This window comes from Phyllobates terribilis, unplaced genomic scaffold (assembly GCF_046119375.1).
Source record: "Phyllobates terribilis strain yellow unplaced genomic scaffold, ASM4611937v1 Scaffold_197__1_contigs__length_3575590, whole genome shotgun sequence".
Lineage (NCBI taxonomy): Eukaryota > Metazoa > Chordata > Amphibia > Anura > Dendrobatidae > Phyllobates > Phyllobates terribilis.
Window position 1 is genome coordinate 2,248,418 of NW_027362957.1, and position 21,548 is coordinate 2,269,965.

Here is a 21,548-nt window from a genome sequence, read left to right on the forward strand (position 1 = left end):
TTCCCACAGATATGTCTATCAGTCTGATCAACTTCTCTGCTCTACAACATCCCCTACAGATCTTATACCATTTCAGCATGACAGGTTCCTTTAATCACCTGCAGATGACATAAGTAGCCATGTTCTGTGTGGCTTACGGAGGGGCTTGATTGCTTGTCAGCTTCAAACAGGTTTCATTTCTTCTGATTCGTTGTAGCCGAGTTCTAAACTGTATTAAGAAATTCATTTCTCTGTTTATTTCTATTAGATGTCGGGGAAGCTTGGAACAAATGTGGAAAGTGTTCTTCAAGAAGTTGTCAGGAGGCTTCCACCGTGAGTACGGACTAATGCGGCTCTATCCATCTTCTCTTTATTAAAGGGAACCTGTCACCTTGGAAAATGCTATGTACCTGCAGGTATAGGGTTAATCTGCAGATAAATATTGTTACAATGCTGCCCGGCCGCCTTATTGATAGTGTAGGTACCGGGAGAAAATTAACTTCTTTCCTCCCTGCAGCCGCCGGCCTTCACTCATCGTTGTGCACGGAGCGGCTACAGTCTTGGATCACAGCACCTCTCGCTATATCAGGGGTGACGGCTGTAAACCCGGCCCGGATTTTGATTGACAGCTTGCTCTGCACAGATGCGCTGCAGAACCACTTAGAATCTGAGTGAAGGAGTAGTATGTTCACAGATAGAGAATATGGCTCATCCACGTGCAGTTCTGCTCCACGTCCGATTACATATTTGTGGGAGAAACCCTAGTGGCAGCCTCATATTTCTGACATGGATCCTCTAGCACTATTTGTGAAACTGCGGCTCCCAGCATAACTTGATGAGAGACCGTCAGTCTGCTGGGATCTGTAGTTTCACTACAGCAGGAGTGTCACAAGCTGCGGACCTCTGCTCACTCCAGCACTGGTCGGCATTTTCAGCACGTGAACGTACGCTATGCTTTCTGGAGACACAAGGGTGTAGATAATTTTATCAAACCCTTGACTGTAAGTTTGAACCCTAAGTGGATTATATTGTTCCCACAGTTTCAGTTTTGGACCATTTAAGGGAATTTAAAGGGTTCTGGCCACTGATTTTCCTTAAAGGGGATCAGTATCCCTGTATGTCTTTGTATATACTTGATAAAGACCTATAACAGGTCGAAACGTTATGTGATGGCGGAATAAACTTTATCTTTTGGAATTCATCACTCTGGACTGAACGCGGTTTACTTACCTTTATCCCCTTTAACAGGATGTCTTATTTTTGTGTTTTAGTCCCAAGATTGAAAAGGGCAGCCCTCTTAAAGCCCTGCTGTTTGACTCAACGTTTGATCACTACAGAGGCGTCGTAGCAGCATCGCCCTGTGTGGAGGTGACGTGTGTAAAGGCAATAAAATCGTGTCTGCCCACTCTGGCAAGTGCTATGAAGTCAATGAGGTTGGCATACTGACCCCAGAGGAAGTGGCAGCCGAAAAACGAAGTTTTTTTTAATAATTTTATTAGCCTTTCCCTCTGTCTTCACCAATCAGCCCTCTGTATTGATGATCAGATCAAAGATGTAGACAGGGATTGTCTCACGCTGCATCTCCTTCCTGATTGTATCACTGAGAAGACAGAAGCTGCCCCATCCCATTCTCCAAGAAATGCAGAACCCAATGCATCTGCTGTCCGTCATCCGCTTATTGTCAGAGGACATCATTAGGGACTGCATTTTCTCATTGCTTAAGAAATTGTTGGGGGATCCTGCTAATTGCTGAATAATAAAACTGCAGCACCGCTCCATTTAAAGCAGTGTTTCCCAAACTCCAGTCCTCATGGCCCCCAACAGGTCAGGTTTTCAGGATTTCCTCAGTGTTACACATGTGATGAAAGTATCATCAAGGAATCAGGAATTCTCTCACCTGTGCAATACTATGGAAATCCTGAAGACATGACCTGTGGGGGGCCGTGAGGACTGGAGTTTGGGAAACACTGATTTTAAAGGGACTGTCAGCACAGAATGACTGTTGAAACCAAGTACAAGCGCTCCGTGGATCACGGCGTGGGCCAATCCTTTATATACACCTTCCCACCTGCTTGTTTTACCTCTGTCTCCTTCCTTCTCTGGTTCTATGAAGCCAGAGCTGTCAATCAAAGAAGAGGAGGGTGTGGATAGAGGGAAAACAAGCAGCCGGGAAGATAGATAGATAGATAGATAGATAACATTGCAATGCAATATATTGGTAAAAGCTAAGCACATATACTAAATGAGAACAGATACTACACTTGATGTTAGCCAAAAGGCCGAGAAGCGATAACCTGAATTGGTTTTGGCCTATGACTGCACCCTGGCTTCAAGAATGCACCCATTGTAGGGATAGGGACAAAGACTCCCCTTAGGAGGACATGTTGTTCATCAATAGACATCTTAAAACCCACAACTTTACTGCTTGTTGCAGCTGCAGCCCACGCATGCATTTTTAATCTGCATGAGTCTGCCTATTTTCAAACATTCTCCCCTCCCCCCCAATGTCCCATGTACCTGCAGACAAGGGGATGGGGAGAGGATAACTAATTAGTGAACAAACAAGCGGCGGTCCACCTTCTTCCTAGTCTGCAGGCTCCCTGCAGACTGTAGCTGACTGCCGAAGCACAGCCAGATAAAGGCTAGGAGCCCATTATGACATGTGCAATGATGTTCCATTCTTCCATTCTAGCATTATTCCATTGTTCCATTGTCCCATTCTCTTGCATTATTCCATTGTTCCATTCACTCATTACATCTATTGCAAGCAATCTATCTGCCTGGGTGAAAACCAATAGGATGCTCTGATTGACAGACATAGGTAGCACTTTAAAACAACATCTCAGACCAAACTTTTTTTTATCTTTTTTTCATCCATAGATAGAAAATTAAAGAAGTCAGTGCTCTTTCAGAGGGAGCCAGCATTTCACTAAAGAAATCGCAACGGCCCCACATTTTTTTTAAATGCGTGGTACTCAGCAACACCCAACTGATGGGACAGTTGAATTAAAAGAGTAGCAGCTGATAACAAGGCCACTGATTAGGTATATGGCGTATGTGCAAAGGTGTAGCAAAGGACAAATGCATTATTGCAGCTTATCTCAGAAAGGAAGGGATAGAAAGATAGATAGATAGATTGGATGGATGGATGGATGGAGGGGCATATACACCTACCCAGGATGGATGGATGAATGGAAAAGCATATACATCTACCCAGGATGGATGGCTGGAGGGGCATTTACACCTACCCAGGATGGATGGATGCAGGGGCATAAACACCTACCCAGGATGCATGGATGGACGCATGGGGCTGAAGGGGGGTCAGGCTGGACACATGGGGACATGGATGGACGCATGGGGCTGAAGGGGGGGCAGGCTGGACATGTGGGGACATGGATGGACGCATGGAGCTGAAGGGGGGGCAGGCTGGACATGTGGGGACATGGATGGATGCATGGGACTGAAGGGGGGGCAGGCTGGACATGTGGGGACCTGGATGGATGCATGGGGCTGAAGGGGGGGCAGGCTGGACACATGGGTACCTGGATGGATGCATGGGGCTGAAGGGGGGGCAGGCTGGACACGTGGCGACCTGGATGGACGCATGAGGCTGAAGGGGGGGCAGGCTGGACACGTGGGGACCTGGATGGACGCATGGGGCTGAAGCGGGGCAGGCTGGACACGTGGCAACCTGGATGGACGCATGAGGCTGAAGGGGGGGCAGACTGGACACGTGGGACCTGGATGGACGCATGGGGCTGAAGGGGGGGCAGACTGGACACGTGGGACCTGGATGGACGCATGGGGCTGAAGGGGGGGCAGGCTGGACACGTGGGGACCTGGATGGACGCATGGAGGTGAAGGGGGGCAAGCTGGACACGTGGGGACCTGGATGGACGCATGGAGGTGAAGGGGGGCAAGCTGGACACGTGGGGACCTGGATAGATATATGGGGTGGGGTGGGATGCATATATGGGGGGGCTAGGATGGATATATATAAATCAAAACTGTTATATATATATGATATAGATATAGATATATATAGATATATGGGACAGAATGGATATATGAAGGGGGGCAGGCTGGACACATGGAGGCCAGGATGGATATATAGGAGGGGCATGGGTTGCAAAGGATGCTCACCAGAGGGATATATTCCTGAAAAGGAGTCAATCATAATCAGTGTCCCGGGATTACGGCTACAAAAATGAATTAAAGGGTTATTCCCATCTTCATAGATATTGTAAAAACCTGCACTTTTGCAATTTACTGCTTCTTGACATTTGCAGCCGTTCTTGAGATATTAAGACTTTTCTTTTGTTTACAGATCGTTGCCTAGGAGACCGACCACCGCTGCTGTCTCGATAGTAACCACTGTGCTAAAGTTGGCTGGGATTGGGAGGTAACAGCGCGCTCCAGCAAACCGGGCCCAGATTACTGATATATCCATTATTTGATGCATCTACCTTAAAAGCCTTGATTTGCTCGGTGATGGCAGAACACATGAGAACTATGCGGCTTTCCTTCTTTTCCTCGTCCACCGAATCCTTATCTTCAGACAGTGTCCGGTGTTGAGACGCCTTTTTCTTCTCCTCTTCTAACGTCTTCTGCTTCTGCTGAAACAGTTTCATCATCTTGTAGACCTCTCGGAGGAATTCGTCCACCTCGGCTTCCATGCTTTCTCCGTTCAGGTCAAGGAAAGCGCCGTCGATCCACCTGGAAGCGTGAGATTTTTCAAGACATATTTTGATAAATTTCATGTTTTTAGCTCATCTATTACTGTTTATTCTGCTTTTTTTCTCTTCTACATCTATGGCTATGGTTGTCCCATAAATAATGTTTAATCACCTATCCACAAGGTTGTTGATAAATGTCTGATCACTGGGAGTCTGACTGCTGCAGCCCCCAGCAGTTTTGAAAGCGGTGGTCCTAGATACAGCTTTGTGAATGAAGCATGTGTGCATCTATGGGAGTGATGGCTATGCATGCGCATGACTGCTCCCACAGACATGAATGGAGCACTGGCTATGCATGCGCACGATCACTCCATTCACACAGCAGACTTTGGAACCTCTGTCCTCAGGATTACTGGAGGACCCTGTGGTTAGAGCACCCCTACCGATCATACATTTATCTCCTATTTTGCAGAAGGGATTGTCCGGCCTTGGGGTACAAGTCTACAGTCTATGTAACTGCAGACTTTTAAATTCTCAAATTGCACGCACTGCGAGGATTTTCCGGTGCCGGGAACGGGCTGTTATGTGACCACAAGTATGTGATTTGCATACTTCAGACCACATTCCGACTAGACGTGTCTGGCTCCACTCAATGTGCTTGCATTGAGCAAGGCCGGATATGTCTAGTTGGGATGTGACCGTATATATGCAAATCACATACTTGCTGTCACATGCCTGTGCTCCCGATGCTGGAGAATCCTTATTACGCGCACAGTACACATGCTGTGAGGATTCACATGACTGCAGTCACATGGAGTGACTGCAGACTTGTGCCCCAAGGCCGGACAGCCCTTTAATAACACATAATCCCCTTGTAATATATGCAAGACTTTTGGCGCTTGGTTATTTCCAGGACCGAAGAACAGTGATGGGGACAGAACGATTGGTTATTAGATATACTTTGTCCCTATAAGGTTACAAGGGGCGAAGTGCTGTAGATAAAGATGATTTTTGCTGCCATAAATGATTCGTTCCCAACGAATTAGTGTTTTGCTTGTTCATCGGGTGATTACAGGCACATTTACACGGGCTGATAATTGGGAATGATCATCAGCTTGTTTAAATGCGCCATTTACTCTCCACTTCAGATCACGTCTGGTGTTAATAAATAACGGCATGCCAAGAGTTAACTCAGAATTCCCCAATGGGGTGCACATACTTTTTTTCAGTTTTTTGCCATTTGTAAATCAGTGCAAAAAGTTTCTGGTAAGGTTCGATGTTGACTTTTGAAGAATCCAGCTCAGGGTATGTTGTAAGGTCCCATTTATACAGTGCTTCTTCTTTGTTAATATAAGCCACCACCTCCTCTGCGTCTGCTATTCGCTTCTGTACAGTCCTCACATCTGTCACTTACTGAAACCAGGCACAATAAACACAGATAAGTAAAGGGTTAACCGGACTGCCTCCGTTAAAGAAAATGAGTTAGACAGTCACAAGTTACAGTATGAGACTGACTTCTCACCGGTGAACTTTACTTCTCATTTGCAAAATACAGACTCCTATATGCTCCACTTTATAGACAGCTGATGTCAGAGGTGTAACTTTCAGGCCTTTCAGGTCTATTGGACACAAATCGTTTCAGGCCTATTGGGCGCAACGCGTTTCAGGCCTACTGGACGCAATGCGTTTCAGGCCTATTGGAATCAACGCATTTCAGGCCTATTGGACGCAATGCATTTCAGGCCTATTGGACGCAATGCATTTCAGGACTATTGGACGCAATGCATTTCAGGCCTATTGGACGCAACGATTTTCAGGCCTATTGGACGCAACGATTTTTAGGCCTATTGGACGCAACGCGTTTCAGGCCTATTGGAACAACTCGTTTCAGGCCTATTGGACGCAATGCGTTTCAGGCCTATTGGACGCAACGTGTTTCAGGCCTATTGGACGCAATGCGTTTCAGGCCTATTGGATGCAACGCGTTTCAGGCCTAGTGGACGCTTTCATACGCCAGTGCTCAGGTGTGACGACTGCCTCTGACCTGCCTTTGTTTGACTGCACTTCAGGTTAAGCACTAGGGACTGCCTCTATAAAGACTGTTCTGGCTGATAATCGTGGTCAGTCGGGTTTATGTTTTTTTCATAGTTTTTTTTTGCATAGCAAAAATAATGCTGCAGTCAAGGGCGTAACTACAGTGCGTGCAGGGATTGCAGTCGCATCTGGAGCTAAGGGGGGCTCAAAAGGTCTCTTTGACTCATATGAGAAGATCACTACTATTAAAGACCTGCAATAGTTGGGGGCCCTAATGGAGATTTTGCATTGAAGCTTCAGGTTACACTATTGGCTGTAGTCTCAATATTCTTGATTCTTGCCTTTAAAAAGGGATAGAACCCCCCCAAAAGAAACAACATAAAAAAAGCCTAATGCAACTCCAAACCGGAGTTAGGGAGCATTTTATAACTACTTCCCAGGAACGCTCGTTTAAGGATAATTGTGCAGTATAAATAGGCTGCCAATCACCGACGAATGGCCAAACACTTGATCGTCGGGTGAAATGATCTTTTGTATTGCACAAAAAAATTATCGTTCACGACAACCATGATGCGTTTTGGGTAAAAAGGATCTGTACAAATATGAAAAGAGTCTTAAAGTAATGAAAATAAGAAGAGGGAAAACTATAACACAGCCTGTGACTATCATATCTGCTGCATCATATCCAGCTCAGAGTACTCTGCAAATTCTTCCATCCGACGCAAAAGTTTCTCCAGTTCCAGCATAAGCGTCTCTCTTTTCCCAGCAGCTCGCCCTCTCCTTTACACTTGCCGTTTTCAATCAGCTTTTAGAAAGGAACAGTTATCAAAAAACGCTCCCAGAGCGCCCCGTTTAATTACCTGGACACTGCAGGGGGCTGCTGCTTCATTGGGGCTGGCACCCGAGACCCCATTTTCAGAAATGAGCCCACATACCTGGACATTTTCATCAAACACTGGGTTGATATTTTTTGGCCACAGTAACACTGTTGAGTTCAGGATGATATCTTCAGGTACAAATAAATGAACATCTAGAAGATAACTCATCCTCCGCTGACACTCCTAAAATTAAAAAAATGAAACTCACTCTGTATTAATGTATCTAGCATCTACAATCACAGGGGTTGCACCAATTATATTTTTTCCAAAAACTTAGGTTATAAAATTATACTGATGCTCCACAACTACAGTTCCCTCCATCAGTTTGTGTTCTTCCTGCTCTATGTGGACATGTGATTTCTGTAGCCAATCACTGGCTGTAGCAGGTTACCACTGTAGTCACTGATAGGCTGCAGCAATCACATGATCATGTTGGGGATCTGATCACTGAAACCTGGAGGGGGACTGGTAAGTATAGCTAGTATGACATGACCTATATATGGAAAAATACATATTAACCAGGACACAAGAAATATCGGAATAATCCTATATATTATGTTTTACACTAATTATACCCAGGGACGTAAGTACAGCAATTCGGGACTTTAGCTCTACCAGGCTTTTATTCTTCGCCTGCTCCACAAGCGCAATCTCCTCTATTACATCTTCATTAGTTTCAGGAGCCTTTAACGCTTGTTCCTTGATTTTCTCAAATTCCATGAAGATCCTAAGCGAAGCAAAGATTATTACACACAGGTGCATCTCACTAAATTAGAATATCATCAAAAAGTTACTTTATTTCAGTTTTCAGTACAAAAATTGAAACTCATATATTATATAGAGTCATTACACACAGAGGGATCTATTTCAAGTGTTTATTTCTTTTAATGTTGATGATTATGGCTTACAGCCGATGAAAACACAACAGTCATTATCTCAGTAAATTAGAATACTTTATAACAACAGATTGAAAAATGTTTTTAAAATCTGAAATGTTGGCCTACTGAAATGTCTGTTCAGTAAATGCACTCAATACTTGGTCTGGGATCCTTTTGCATCAATTACTGCATCAATGCGGCAATGTGGCATGGAGGCGATCAGCCTGTGGCACTGCTGAGGTGTTATGGAAGCCCAGGTTGCTTTGATAGCAGCCTTCAGCTCGTCTGCATTGTTGGGTCTGATGTCTCTCATCTTCCTCTTGACAATACCCTATAGATTCTCTATAATAGATTCTCTATGGGGATTAGGGCAGGCGAGTTTTCTGCCAATCAAGCACAGTGATACTGTTGTGTGTAAACCAGGTATTGGTACTTTTGGCAGTGTGGACAGGGGCCAAGTCCTGCTGGAGAATGACGTTTCCATCTCCAAAAAGCTTGTCAGCAGAGGGAAGCATGAAGTGCTGTAAAATGTCCTGGTAGACGGCTGCACTGACTTTGGTCTTGATAAAACACAGTGGACCTACACCAGCAGATGACATGGCTCCCCAAACCATCACTGATTGTGGAAACTTCACACAAGACCTCAAGCAGCTTGGATTGTGGCCTCTCCACTCTTCCTCCAGACTCTGGGACCTTGATTTCCAAATGAAAATTGGAACTCTGGGACCTTGTGGAGTGTGTCAATGACTGCCTTCTGGACATCTGTCAAGTCAGCAGTCTTCCCAATGATTGTGGAGCCTACTGAAACAGACTAAGGGACCTTTTTAAAAGCTTAGGAAGCCTTTGCAGGTGTATTTGTTAATTATTTTAATTTACTGAGATAATGACTTTTGTGTTTCCATTGGCTGTAAGCCATAATCAACAACATTAACAGAAATAAACACTTGAAATATATCACTCTGTTTGTAATGACTCTATATAATATATGAATTTAAATTTTTGTACTGAAGAAATGAAAAAAATTAACTTTTTGATGATATTCTAATTTAGTGAGATGCACCTGTATATTATATACTGGAATGTGATGATATTTTATGGTATCATAAGTAAAGTAATGTGAGATTCTTAACTTTTACTGTAGCATCAGCATCTATAACTCACTGTATGAAATCATAGCAGAAGTAGCACTTGACCTTGACCCCAAGGGCCCCTGAACGGCACATGGCAGGTAGAGGCCCATTACAGATTATTTTTTTCTATTGTGAAACCTCCTTGAATCCAGGATTTTACTCACTCTTCATTCTCCAATCTGTGATTTGTCACCAGTCTATCTAGTAATATATTTGCAAAACTTTTTGCTTTGTCAGCCAGGCCTTGCTTTAAGTCATCGCAGTCGAGGTGTACCATGGTGAAGTAAGCGCGGGTGGGCAGTCCCATGATATCTCTGGCCAGGGTGTGAAATTCTTCTATAAACTGGAATACAAATATAAATCAGTCTCGTTTACCCTTGAGATTTCTGATTTGACCCTCAATTATTATCGGACACGTTGTACCCCTCGCTCTGTAGGACTTAGGACAGTATTGATTCTAATGGGAATGGTAAGAAAATGATTCCTGCAACTTAGTCCTCGTTGCTGCGTCCACCCGACTACAGCTGTGATCAGCTTATTGTCAAGGGACCCTTCAAACGAACCGAAGAGGGTCCCCGTAAAGTGAACCTGTCAGGTCCTTCAGGCATGCCAAATTCCTGCATTGACATCCACGGTATATATCTGGCAAAAATGTTTCTACCTTAAAAGACTAAACTTTTTATGTGCCGGCTGTCATATGCAAATTGGGCATGTGAAATTAAGTATTATACACCTGTCTTGGGTATCCGAGCTCTGCTTCCTTCACTTCGGTCTGCTGCCCCGTGTTGTGCTCCACGTCAGGTTTTACAGGTTGTCCTGTGTAGCTCAGTGACATAATCTCCTAAATCCTATTTATGGACCATTAGGACACACACCTGGGTCTTAGGATTGAGTTTTTAGACTTTTGTTTGGTGTGCTCCACCTTCTGCGTTAACTTTCTTCCATTCCTACTGGGTTACGCTACATCCATCCTGCAGCTCCCAAGATTCCTGAGTGCCAATTCCTTGCTGCTCATGTGCCTTCCTGCTTGCCACACCAACACCCGGGGTCCGTGTGCCCACCCAGACCCGAGGCTTAGAAGATCCACCTCGCCAGGTGAGACTAAGATGCCATGATTTGGGTGTGATCACAGCATCTGAGGTCAGATTTGTTTGTGGGAAGTGACGTCCCGCTGGACTAGTCCTAGATAACTTGCATATGATGAACGGCGCATAAGCAGTCGATTTTTACTAGAAACATCAAAGCCAGTGTTGCTGTGCAGGGATGAGTCAATTTAATGATGGTTCGAGATAATATGCAAGAAGGTCCAATATGTAAAAAAAAAAAAAACACATTATGATCACACATACAGTACAGACCAAAAGTTTGGACACACCTTCTCATTTAAAGATTTTTCTGTATTTTCATGACTATGAAAATTGTACATTCACACTGAAGGCATCAAAACTATGAATTAACACATGTGGAATTATATACTTAACAAAAAAGTGTGAAACAACTGAAAATATGTCTTATATTCTAGGTTCTTCAAAGTAGCCACCTTTTGCTTTGATGACTGCTTTGCACACAGTTTCTACTTTCTCCGCGGCTGAACCATCCACCAGCCAGCTGAAGCTTTCAACTATCAAATAATATAACACAGAATTTATAGTTGTATCTAGACTCATCTTAATAACGGGCGGAGAAAACTTTCAAAGAGGATTATACAGCTGATCGGACATGGATTTTTGAAAGCGAGTTCTCTGGCTTCATCAGGTCTAAGAGATCAATTTGATAATCTACATTTATATGGTGAAATCTAGAGACAGATCCTCTTTGCAGTGCTTGTTAGACCAATGATATATAGTATTTCTGCATGATAATGTCTGATAGATGAGGATCACACCTCTGGGAACCCCTAACACTGAGTTCAATGGCTTTTGGAAAGGTATCAGGATCAAAGCGTCCACAGGAATATCACGCTGCAAGCGCCGGCAGGAGATTTCTGATTGTGATTGTTCCATCCCTTTAATACTAGATTCACGTCCAGCTTCCCATATGTTCCATCGCTTTAATACTTACGATTCACGTCCAGCTTACTGTATGTACCATTCTTTTAATTATTCGCGGCCAGCTTACCATATGTACCATCCCTTTAATGACTCACGTCCAGCTTACCCTATGTACCATCCCTGTAATGACTCATGTCCAGCTTACCGTATGTACCATGCCTTTAATGATTCGCAGCCAGCTTACCGTATGTACCATCCCTTTAAAGACTCACGTCCTGCTTACTGTATGTATCATCCCTATAATGATTCACGTCCAGCTTACCGTATGTACCATCCCTTTAATGACTCACATCCTGCTTACTGTATGTACCATCCCTATAATGATTCACGTCCAGCTTACAGTATGTACCATCCCTTTAATGACTCACGTCAAGCTTACCGTATGTACCATCCCTTTAATCATTCACGTCCAGCTTACCATATGTACCATCCCTTTAATGATTCACGTCCAGCTTACCGTATGTATCATCCTTTTAATGATTCACGTCCCGCTTACCGTAGGTTTGGAAATGCCTGAATGGCTGGTGTAAATTGTGGCTGACGGCCTCCTTCAGCTTCAGCGCGGCAGAATCAAAGATGTAATCAGGGAGTTTGGCCTCGATGATCTGAACCGTGTTACTACCAGAAAGCCACGGCTGCACCGTCTGAATATTCTGGACAAAGAAGAACGTTCTATAAAGTGACATGAATACTGCAGAAGTCTCTAATATAAACCCCCTGAACATCCACCTATTTTGATATAAATAAATCAAAAACTCCATACAAAGCTCCATATCCTCAGCATAGACATGAAATAAAAGCTGCCATGCTGTGTATCCTCAGTGGCCACTAAAGGGAGCTTAAAGGGCATCTGTCACCCCAAAAATTCAGATTTAACCACTTATACATTTAAAGCGCACCTGTCAGCAGGATTGAGCTCAGTAAAACACATACATTGTTAGGTGGGTGCCACTACACTGATTAAAATGATAACTTAGTTGATTAAATCCGTCCTGTGGTTCTTGTGTAACATTTACTTTCAGTTTGGAGATAATGATACGCTCGTGCTCCGGGGCGGCCTGTGGGGGGCGCTCTATCTGGTGCTCTGCTTACATATTCATCTGTATGCTCTTATGACAGCTCACTGTGCCTTCACTGACCTGCCTCCTCTTTTACATAATGCATCTAGTAGTGCGGGGCTAGGTAAAATAGGAGGCAGGTCAGTGGACGATCAGTGAGCTGTCATAAGAGCATACACATGAATATGTAAGCAGAGCACCAGATAGAGTGCCCCCACACGCCGCCCCGGAGCATAAGCATATCATTATTTCCAAACTGAAAGTAAAGATTACACAAGAACCACAGGACGAATTTCATCAACTAAGGTATCATTTTACTCTGTGTAATGTCGCCCTCCTGACAGTGTATGTGGTTTACTGAGCACACTCCTGCTGACAGGTGCACTTTAATAGGGGACTGGAGTGGAGAGCCATCCCTTCATTGGGGCCCACCGGAGGATTCTCCATTTCTCCTGTTGGCCAGTCCGAGCCTGTAAAAGTGTTTATGCTACCCAACTCTTCTACTTATAATTCTCATATATTTTTGCAATGTGTATTACAAAGTCAATATACTCGTTGTCCTATCCCTGCATGGGGGCCCACCGGAGGATACTGCTGCGGACGCTCATATACTAGGTGACAGCCAATAGGAATTGTAAATCAGCCAGTACTATATTTTTTTTTTGCTGTGATATTCCAAAATGGTGGCAGCAAATTTCCAATTTTTTTTACTGCAGTTTTTACCTGTGAGCCACACATGTACCTACTATAAAAAGTAAGTTGTCAGCATTGAAAAAAAAATCCTGATACCTGAAGGGTCTTGGAGATCCGAGTTAATATAAATAGTACAACTTCTTCTACGTCCTGGAAGCTTGGATAGAAATCCATTTTCTCGTCATTAAATGTAAGTTGCATTTTGGAGATTGGTAAAAATTGCCCGTCTATCAGATCAAATAAACGGACAAAAGTTTCTACAGTTTTCTGCAGAAGGTCTCTCACCTGTGGGGGGGAGAAATCAGCAAGTATATATTAGTGTTTATAAGGAGAAAAAATACATGACTACGAGAGTGGTGCAGAAAACAGGGAGACGGACTGGGCCATAAGAGAAGAAAGCTGAGTGACAACATTTATTGTGGGTGGGAAATCCTTAATCCCTTCAGGACCGGATCATTTTTTGTTTTGCATTTTTTCCTTTCCGTCTTCAAAAAGCCATACATTTTTCATTTTTCCATTGATATAGCTGCAAGAGGCTATGTAATGTGCTGTAGCTTAAACCCTTCCCAACATATGACATATTGTTATGCCATGTTCCTGTAGATGTGCAAAATTTGGACCTGGGCCCCCACCAGCATGTTGGTCAGATGTATGGGCCCTTATAGCATTCTAGATCCGATAATGATGCGCGTGTTCGCCCTTGCCTTGGATGTTTCCTGTAATAATCTCCCCCATCGTAGCTCTAGCCCCATCCTATAATAATGTCTCTCATTCTAGGCCCCTTCCTGGTATAATGATCCCCTTCCTGCGCCCCTTCCTGTTATAATATCCCCTATCCTGGGCCTCTTCCTGTTATAATATCCACCTTCTGTGTATAATACCCCCCATCCTGAGCCCCTTTCAGCAATAACGTCCCAATCCTGGGCTCCTTCCTGGTATAATGTCCTTGGTCCAGGGCCTCTTACTGTAATAATGTCCCCCATCCTGGCCCCTTCCTGTAACAATGTCCCCTTTCCTAGTATAATATCCCACATCCTATAACAATGTCTTCCATCCTGGTATCCTGTCCCCCATCCTAGGCCCCATTCTGGTATAATGACCTCCATCATTGTGCCCTTCCTGGTGTAATGTCCTTCATCCTGGCCCATGTCATGGTATAATGATCCCCATTCTGGTATAATGCTCCCTATCCTGGGCTGCTTCCTTGTACAATGCCCCCCATCCTGAACCCCTGCCTTGTATAATGCTCCCCATCCTTGGCCCCTTCCTTGTAAAATGCTCCCCATCATGCGCCCCTTCCTTGTATAATGCTCCCCATCATGCGCCCCTTCCTTGTATAGTGCTCCCCATCCTGCGCCCCTTCCTTGTGTAATGCTCCCCATCTTGCGCCCCTTCCTTGTATAATGCTCCCCATCTTGCGCCCCTTCCTTGTGTAATGCTCCCCATCCTGCGCGCCTTCCTTGTGTAATGCATCTCATCCTAGGCTACTTCCTTGTATAATGCTCCCCATCTGGCACCCCTGCCTTGTGTAATGCTCCCCATCCTGCGCCCCTTTCTTGTATAATGCTCCCCATCATGCGCCCCTTCCTTGTATAATGCTCCCCATCCTGCGCCCCTTCCTTGTGTAATGCTCCCCATCCTGCGCCCCTTCCTTGTATAATGCTCTCCATCTTGCTCCCCTTCCTTGTGTAATGCTCCCTATCCTGCACCCCTTCCTTGTATAATGCTCTTCATCCTAGGCTACTTCCTTGTATAATGCTCCCCATCTTGGGACCCTTCCTTGTCTAATTCTCCCCATCCTGGGACCCTTCCTTGTATAATGCTTCTCATCCTAGGCTACTTCCTTGTATAATGCTCCCCATCCTGGGACCCTTCCTTGTCTAATTCCCCCTATCCTGGGCACCTTCCTTGTATAATGCCTATGGGCCCTTGTAGCATTCTAGATCCGATAATGATGCGCGTGTTCGCCCTTGCCTTGGATGTTTCCTGTAATAATCTCCCCCATCGTAGCCCTAGCCCCATCCTATAATAATGTCTCTCATTCTAGGCCCCTTCCTGGTATAATGTTCCCCATCCTGCACCCCTTCCTGTTATAATATCCCCTATCCTGGGCCTCTTCCTGTTATAATATCCACCTTCTGTGTATAATACCCCCCATCCTGAGCCCCCTTTCAGCAATAACGTCCCAATCCTGGGCTCCTTCCTGGTATAATGTCCTTTGTCCTGGGCCTCTTACTGTAATAATGTCCCCCATCCTGGCCCCTTCCTGCAACAATGTCCCCCATCCTGGTATAATGTCCCACATCCTATAACAATGTCCCCCATCCTGGTACAATGTCCCTCATCCTATAACAATGTCTTCCATCCTGGTATCCTGTCCCCCATCCTAGGCCCCATTCTGGTATAATGACCTCCATCCTTGTGCCCTTCCTGGTGTAATGTCCTTCATCCTGGCCCATGTCATGATATAATGACCCCCATTCTGGTATAATGCTCCCTATCCTGGGCCGCTTCCTTGTACAAAGCCCCCCATTCTGAACCCCTGCCTGGTATAATGCTCCCCATCCTTGGCCTCTTCCTTGTAAAATGCTCCCCATCATGCACCCCTTCCTTGTATAATGCTCCCCATCATGCGCCCCTTCCTTGTATAGTGCTCCCCATCCTGCGCCCCTTCCTTGTGTAATGCTCCCCATCTTGCGCCCCTTCCTTGTATAATGCTCCCCATCTTGCGCCCCTTCCTTGTGTAATGCTCCCCATCCTGCGTTCCTTCCTTGTGTAATGCACCTCATCCTAGGCTACTTCCTTGTATAATGCTCCCCATCTTGCACCCCTTCCTTGTGTAATGCTCCCCATCCTGCGCGCCTTCCTTGTGTAATGCTCCCCATCATGCTCCCCTTCCTTGTGTAATGCTCCCCATCCTGCGACCTTTCCTTGTATAATGCTCTCCATCTTGCGCCCCTTCCTTGTGTAATGCTCCTCATCCTAGGCTACTTCCTTGTATAATGTTCCCCATCTTGGGACCCTTCCTTGTCTAATTCTCCCCATCCTGGGACCCTTCCTTGTATAATGCTTCTCATCCTAAGCTACTTCCTTGTATAATGCTCCCCATCCTGGGACCCTTCCTTGTCTAATTCCCCCCATCCTGGGCACCTTCCTTGTATAATGCTCCCCATCCTGGAACCCTTCCTTGTCTAATTCCCCCCATCCTGGGCCCTTTCCTTGTATAATGCTCCCCATCCTGGGCCCCTTCATTATATAATGCTCCCCATCCTGGGCCCCTTCCTTGTCTAATTCTCCCCACCCTGAGCCCCTTCCTTGTCTAATGCTCCCCATCCTTGGCCCTTTCCTGGTATAATGTTCTGTCGTTCTTTTCCAATACATTAAATAAACAAAAATAAATGATTCTTCTTACCTTCCTGCGCTCCCACGACATGCGGCGCCTTCTTCTGTAGCTGATTTCAGTGTGCCGGTAGAGGCAGCGCATGACGTCACTTCCATGCGTCGCTCGTGACTGGCACACCGACATCAGCTACCGGCCTTTGGCTGGCGGCATGCATTGCAGCTCAGGGACCCGGCATGTTCCTGCGCAGCAATGTACTTCAGCCGGATGTGCGTCCTCAGACTGTGGAAGTGCCATACATATATGAGATGGGAATACCACTCTGAGTCTATGTTTGATCCAGAGATACAATAATGAACATGAATCCTTATATATCACGGATCTCGCAGCCGCCTTTACCTGGTTGGACATAAGTGTCGAGACGCAGTTATAAAAGGAATCCAATTTGTCCGCATTAATCAACTGCAGGGCATCTTGATTGGCAAATAGATTGATCACTTTGGGGTACCAAGTGTTCAGCAACTTTTCTTCTGTCTTGGCACAAGCCAAGGATCCGCTGTTCCTCAGGGATTCACATTCTACAGGACCCCTGGACCTGACAAAGAATAAAGCACTTTATCATATTAAACCTGACAGGACACACCTGTGAGGTGAAGACCATTTCCGGTGACTACCTCTTGAAGCTCATCAAGAGAATGCCAAGAGTGTGCAAAGCAGTCATCAAAGCAAAAGGTGGCTACTCTGAAGAACCTAGAATATAAGACATATTTTCAGCTGTTTCACACTTTTTTGTTAAGTATATAATTCCACATGTGTTAATTCATAGTCATGAAAATACACACTTATACAGTATACATATATATACACCCATATACATTATACATACACATATACAGTATACATATATACACACATATACAGTATACATATATATACACCCATATACAGTATACATATATATACACCCATATACATTATACATACACATATACAGTATACATATATATATACACACATATACAGTATACATATATATACACCCATATACATTATACATACACATATACAGTATACATATATATACACACATATACAGTATACATATATATACACATATATACAGTATACATATATACACACATATACAGTATACATATATATACAGACATACAGTATAAATATATATACACATATATACAGTATACATATATACACATACAGTATACATATATACACATATACAGTATACATATATACACACACACATATATACAGTATATACATATATACACCCATATACAGTATACATATATATACACACACATATACAGTATACATATAAATACACACATACAGTATACATATATATACACACACATATACAGTATACATATATACACACATATACAGTATACACATATACACACATATACAGTATACATATATACACACATATACAGTATACATATATACAGTATACATATATATACACACATACCGTATAAATATATATATACACATATATACAGTATACATATATACACCCATATACAGTATACATATATATACACACACATACAGTATACATATATACACACATATACAGTATACATATATATACACGCATATACAGTATACATATACACACATATACAGTATACATATATATACACACACATATACAGTATACATATATATACACACATACCGTATAAATATATATATACACATATATACAGTATACATATATACACCCATATACAGTATACATATATATACACACACACATACAGTATACATATACACACACATATACAGTATACATACATACACACATATACAGTATACATATATACACACTTATACAGTATACATATATATACACACATATACAGTATATATATATACACATATACAGTATACATATATATACACACACACAGTATAAATATATATACACATATATACAGTATACATATATACACCCACTAGATGGTGGCCCGATTCTAATGCATCGGGTATTCTAGAATATGTATGCGGCCGACAGGGCGCAATCAGCAGAGCGGTGTTTAAATTTGGCGCCAAAATCGCTGATTGGTCGAGGCCGGCAACCGTGACCAATCACCAAAGCGGTGTTAAAACTTGGCGGCTATATCGCAGATTGGTCACGGCCGGCGGTCGCGACTAATCAGCAGAGCGGGGTTTAAATTTGGCGCCAATAATGCTGATTGGTCGCGGGCAGCGAACACGACCAATCAGCAGAGCGGGGTTTAAATTTGGCGCCAATAATGCTGATTGGTCGCGGGCAGCGAACACGACCAATCAGAAGAGCGGGGTTTAAATTTGGCGCCAATAATGCTGATTGGTCGTGGGCAGCGAACGCGACCAATCAGCAGAGCGGGGTTTAAATTTGGCGCCAATAATGCTGATTGGTTGCGGCCGGCGGTCGCGACCAATCAGCACAGCGTTGTTTAAATTTGGCGCCAATAATGGTGATTGGTCACGGCCGGGACCAATCAGCAGAGCGGTGTTTAAATTTGGCGCCAATAATGCTGATTATTTGCGACCGGTAACCGTGACCAATCAGCATAGCGGTGTTTAAATTTGGCGCCAATATCACTGTATATGTATACTGTATATGTGTGTGTATATATATGTATACTGTATGTGTGTGTATATATATGTATACTGTATGTGTGTATATATATGTATACTGTATATGTGTGTGTATATATATGTATACTGTATGTGTGTATAAATATGTTTACTGTATATGTGTGTGTATATGTATACTGTATATGTGTGTATATGTATACTCTGTATATGTGTGTGTATATGTATACTGTATATGTGTGTGTATATGTATACTGTATATGGGTGTATATATGTATACTGTATATGTGTGTATATATGTATACTGTATATGTGTGTGTATATGTATACTGTATATGGGTGTGTATATATGTATACTGTATATGTGTGTGTATATGTATACTGTATATGGGTGTGTATATATGTATACTGTATATGTGTGTGTATATGTATACTGTATATGTGTGTATATATGTATACTGTATATGTGTGTGTATATGTATACTGTATATGTGTGTGTATATATGTATACTGTATATGTGTATATATGTATACTGTATATGTGTGTATATGTATACTGTATATGGGTGTGTATATATGTATACTGTATATGTGTGTGTATATGTATACTGTATATGGGTGTGTATATATGTATACTGTATATGTGTGTGTATATGTATACTGTATATGTGTGTATATATGTATACTGTATATGTGTGTATATATATGTATACTGTTTATGGGTGTGTATATGTGTATACTGTATATGTGTGTATATATGTATACTGTATATGTGTGTATATATATGTATACTGTTTATGGGTGTGTATATGTATACTGTATATGTGTGTGTGTATATGTATACTGTATATGTGTGTATATATGTATACTGTATATGTGTGTATATATATGTATACTGTTTATGGGTGTGTATATGTATACTGTATATGTGTGTATATATATGTATACTGTATATGGGTGTATATATATGTATACTGTATATGGGTGTATATATATGTATACTGTATATGTGTGTATATATGTATACTGTATATGTGTGTATATATATGTATACTGTTTATGGGTGTATATATATGTATACTGTATATGGGTGTATATATGTATACTGTATATGTGTGTATATATGTATACTGTATATGTGTGTATATATATGTATACTGTTTATGGGTGTATATATGTATACTGTATATGTGTGTATATATATGTATACTGTATATGTGTGTGTGTGTATATATGTATACTGTATATGTGTGTATATATATGTATACTGTATATGTGTGTGTATATATATGTATACTGTATATGTGTATATATGTTTACTGTATATGTGTGTATATATATGTATACTGTATATGTGTGTATATATGTATACTGTATATGGGTGTGTATATGTATACTGTATATGTGTGTATATATATATACTGTATATGTGTGTGTGTATATGTATACTGTATATGTGTGTATATATGTATACTGTATATGTGTGTATATATATGTATACTGTTTATGGGTGTGTATATGTATACTGTATATGTGTGTATATATATGTATACTGTATATGGGTGTATATATATGTATACTGTATATGGGTGTATATATATGTATACTGTATATGTGTGTATATATGTATACTGTATATGTGTGTATATATATGTATACTGTTTATGGGTGTATATATATGTATACTGTATATGGGTGTATATATGTATACTGTATATGTGTGTATATATGTATACTGTATATGTGTGTATATATATGTATACTGTTTATGGGTGTATATATGTATACTGTATATGTGTGTATATATATGTATACTGTATATGTGTGTGTGTGTATATATGTATACTGTATATGTGTGTATATATATGTATACTGTATATGTGTGTGTATATATATGTATACTGTATATGTGTATATATGTTTACTGTATATGTGTGTGTATATATATGTATACTGTATATGTGTGTATATATGTATACTGTATATGGGTGTGTATATGTATACTGTATATGTGTGTATATATATATATACTGTATATGTGTGTGTGTATATGCTGTATTACTGTATGTGTGTGTATATATATGTATACTGTATATGTGTATATATATGTATACTGTATATGTGTGTATATATATATGTAAACTGTATATGTGTGTATATATGTATACTGTATATGTGTGTATATATGTATACTGTATATGTGTGTGTGTATATATAC

The 21,548-nt window shown here is 42.1% G+C and overlaps 1 long non-coding RNA gene and 1 pseudogene across 1 annotated transcript; one reads left to right on the forward strand and one right to left on the reverse strand.

Moving 5' to 3' along the window:
• The first annotated feature begins 246 nt into the window (after positions 1–246).
• Positions 247–5,119, forward strand: LOC141213588 (uncharacterized). Its single transcript, XR_012283060.1, has 3 exons — positions 247–312; positions 1,251–1,347; positions 4,307–5,119. It is a non-coding gene; the product is annotated as an uncharacterized lncRNA (long non-coding RNA).
• On the reverse strand, positions 2,157–2,270 carry LOC141213589 (U2 spliceosomal RNA; annotated as a pseudogene).
• Positions 5,120–21,548: the final 16,429 nt, after the last annotated feature.